Raw genomic sequence first — 4,151 nt, 5'->3', positions numbered from 1 at the left:
CTCACGAACTACTTTGGCTATTAAGGCCCCAAGGAGTAATGATTAAAGTCATATTTTGGACTTGGAACACCATAATTTAAATTCTGACTTTGCTACTTCCTGGCTGTAAAACCCTGAGTAAGTTACTTATCCTTTCTGTGCCTCAGTTTTATGATCTAAAAAATAAGAGTATCTGAATAGACACAGGACACATCACCCCAAATAAGGCTATAAGAGACAAGAATACACCATCCCAAAACATGCCTTTTGGTCATCTTTATTATTTGAACCTGGTCATCTTGAGAAACTGCCATTACAGGAGTTGCTGTAAAAGTTGTTCTTCTGGGTGAGAAATTGACATCTATGAAGGAAGGCTCTATTTGAAAGGGTGTCTCCCAGTCTGTTCCAAGAAGAAAAGAATGAGTAGATCACTCAAGATTCAATGGAGGGGGCACCTATTTACATCTGTTCAACAAACCTTACATTGTATTAATGTGCTCTTCCTGACCATCCCACACCATTCTTTCTTTGATTCAGAAAATGATGGATTTGAGCCAAATATTTTGGGGAGCAGGAGACAGAGGCAGGGGTGTGTACCATTCCTGGAAGTACTGCAATACCAGGTCAATGTGTGGCGTGGATGGAGCAAGCCGTATTCTATCTCCCTGCTCCAAAAATCCATTTAATGTATTCTCCTCAGAAAGAGGACTATCAGATATTAAATCAATAAGAACAGATAGTACAGTTGATCTTAGCCAAAAAGCTGAGGAGCAATATAAGCCTAATGTTTAAATACTGTCTTCAGGAACTTCTCTAGAATTTACTTTTCTATGGATGTTCTCCCCATGAATGTAGGAAGTGTACATGTTGATAAACTTCTGTTTTTCTCTTATTAATTAGTCTTTTATGATAGGGAGTCCCTGCTAAGAAGGGTAAAAAGGAAATTATTTTTCTTTCTCTTTATTATTGTTGGAAGTGTTGTACTAATTAATACAAGTTGTGACATTTCAACTAAGACAGATTGTGAGAATTCAGATAGTTATACACATAGAGTTTTAAACAGAGCCCAGTATGGGATAAGTGCTCAGTAAGTGTAAACTGTCATTCTTCTTATTATTGGTTTCTCTCCTGTGATCATTTCTAAAGTTAGGAGGAGAGTTTAACTATGAATTTGACTAGCATGGGTGTAATGCTGATGGACATTAACCCAGTTACAATCTTAGGTCATTAGCTGTTTATTCTCTCGCTTGGCCATCTCAGTCAAGGTCACTCACTGCCCTTGAGATTCTGCCCAGGTGCACGTTCAGTGAGGACTGAGTAGGCTAGTACAGAACTCCATGAGGCAAGGGTGTGGTAGAAACCTAATCATGCCTCTGTAACTATGCACAATGTCATTCTAAGGTATTCTTCCTTCAGTTAGTGTAGAAGCAAAGGAAAATTTCCCCTCTGCTCTCTGCAGATTTGCTAGAATAAACTACACGCAAAGATTAAATAGGAGAAGAGGTATACTATAGTTTATTAATGTGAAAAAGGGGGAAATCATTGCATAGAGGAAAAATCACAGGAGTGCATGACCACCCACCAGCCCAGCATCATTCAGAAATATATACCACTTTTCCAATAGAGGAGGGGGAAGAATGGGGAATGGAAATAATCTTGAGGGGTATAGTGGATTTTCAGGGGAACTCCTTGAGTTTTGAGAACATACAGTGTCCTGGGGACAAAGTCCATTTAGCCAGCAAAACACACATGATTCTTCAGTGATTCTCTATAGAACTGAAATAGAGGAAAAAGTGGGACTAGAAGTGTGGGACTAAACAGAGAGCTTTTGTCCTCTATTCCAGTGACCAAAAGTGAGACAAAAGTCAGTCCAGGTGTGTTGACAGACTTCAATCTTTCCTCCTGCAATATGAGTTTAATTAATGAAAGCTCTCAAAAGGACATCAGGGTCCTTATTTTCCTCCTCAGGGGTCCAGACTCTGAACAGACAAACCTTGCAGAAAGCCTCTTCTTGAACTGGGAGAGGGAGAAATGAGGGAAGGTCATACATACTTGGATTCTGGGGTACGACCTCAGGTCTCTCAGCATGTCAAAGTACATGCCTTTGGGATACTGTTTTTTGAGCCCCAACACTAGCTTTTCAATAGCATTAGAGGTGCTTTTAATACTTCCTCCCCAGATAAAAATCAAAGCAGTATCTACTAAACCAGAGCACAGGTCCCTCAGGGAAGAAACCACTCAGACCTGCCCCCTACCAGATTTGACCACCTCACCAAAATATCCATGTTAGTGACCCTCCGACTGGAGATCAATGCTGAGATCAATTCAGCACAACTTGCTGCAAGAAATGGAGAAACTAGATTTCCTAAGCATTTATAGCATGAATCTTGTCTTTTTGAAAGAAGATGACATTAAGAAGTGGTAACTACCAAATCCAAGTCTGTTATTTAAATAAAGAGCAAGCATGAGTTGTCAGGGATCTGAGTGTGCTGAAGTATGTCCTAGAAATGAAAATCACTTTAGATAATCACTCTTTTTGCTATTAGGAGAACTCACGAGGCTCACATGACACCTGGTTGGAAAGTCATCAAGACTTCTGAAGCATGTCATGTTGCAGGGCTCCTCTAGCAGAACTACCAGACCACCCTGATGTAGCATCATGAGCCCCTGAGATGTTGTCTGCTTATTCAACAAGTATTCATCCTAGCATGGCGTTGGGACTGGGTACCACAGAAGATGCATGAGATTCTGTTTTGCTCGACCACTTGTTACCTGTCTGCCTTGGAATAAATAATAAAAATCTCTTTGAGGTTCAGGTCCTCATCTGGGTCATAGGGAGTGGAATACTTAACTGTATAAAAATACTTAACTGTAAATAAATTTCCATGGCTAAAAGTCACAGAAAAAGCAAGATTCAGGAGCTTTAACATCCATGGGAACTCTTAATCTCACAGAACAGGTATGAGCACAGGTGTGTGGCAAATTGCGACAGGCAAAATATGCAACACCAAGGACCATCCTGTGTGCCTCCTTTAGTTCAGTGAGAAAATTTTCCTCATTGTCCACTCCCACCCCACCAGACTTCTCCTCACACCTCATTGGCCAGAACTATATCACATGACCACGTCTGAGCCAATCACAGGTGACACATAACATGAGTAGCTTGGACTCCAGTGCTTATCCATCAGCTGAAGACAGAATCACTTTTCCTGAGGACAGGGTGATAGAAAGGAAGACAAACTCCCAAACAAAAGCCAGGCCTCTGACAAGAAGAAAGCAATAGCTGGCTGGTGTGTGGGCCGCCAACTGTGTCTACTACACCTGCCCACCAAACTCTGGTGACGAATTTAAATCATGAGTGAAAATGGCCTACTATAGAACCTGGCACATGAGCATAATAATAACATTTGACATTTTTAGGACTTATGATGTGACAGGCATTTTTATGAATTATCTAATTTAATTAGTGCCCTGGGAGGTAAGCATCATTATTATGCCCAGTCTAGAGATGAGGAGATCAGAGCACAGGTAGGTTAAGTAAGTTGACCAAGGCTAGAGTCTGAATTTAAACTCCAGTAATCAGACTTGAAAGTCCTGCTCTCGTGTATTTCTCTCAGATTTATGGCACTGAAATGTTTTTCAAATGCATCCCTCCAATACTTCCCTACTCTCAAGAAATGTATAAATTTGAGGCTTCATGGGATTAACCCACAAGAGAAACAGGAGAATAACATGAGACAGCCACTGGTAAAATCCTAAGTGGTAACTAGAGGAAAGATGGAACTAATAGGGTGAGCACTGAGCCCAGAGAAAGACAGTGGGGAGAGAGGGGGATGAAGGCTACAGGGCCTAGGTCTTGGTGCAGGTGCGAGTTTGGGAGGCAGTAAAGAGCACACCAAGCTAGAGTGACAGCTTATGTTTTCTCGAAATAAAAATCTACTCTTCTGTAACTTGTGAAAAGGGAAATAGCTTTGGAATCTGTAAGTTGGAAAAGTGGAGAAGCAGTTCAGAGGTTCAACTGTATTCAGCTTTAGGAGAACTTTGAAGTCTGCTTCACTCATGAAACCATGGGCTCCTGAGCTGTGTTACAGTGGACTTTCTGAATCAGAAAACATTTGTTCCAAGGAAGGCCAACCCTGTGGGTAAACTCTAGAATTTTCCTAGCATTCTTT

General features: G+C 41.1%; 1 non-coding gene across 1 annotated transcript; it reads right to left on the bottom strand.

Annotated features, from left to right (window-relative positions):
- Nucleotides 1-565: 565 nt before the first annotated feature.
- On the bottom strand, nucleotides 566-754 carry LOC113186241 (U2 spliceosomal RNA). Its single transcript, XR_003301251.1, has one exon. It is a non-coding gene; the product is annotated as a U2 spliceosomal RNA (small nuclear RNA).
- Nucleotides 755-4,151: the final 3,397 nt, after the last annotated feature.

This window comes from Urocitellus parryii, chromosome 6 (assembly GCF_045843805.1).
Source record: "Urocitellus parryii isolate mUroPar1 chromosome 6, mUroPar1.hap1, whole genome shotgun sequence".
Classification (NCBI taxonomy): domain Eukaryota; kingdom Metazoa; phylum Chordata; class Mammalia; order Rodentia; family Sciuridae; genus Urocitellus; species Urocitellus parryii.
This window is presented reverse-complemented; position numbering and strand designations above follow the sequence as displayed.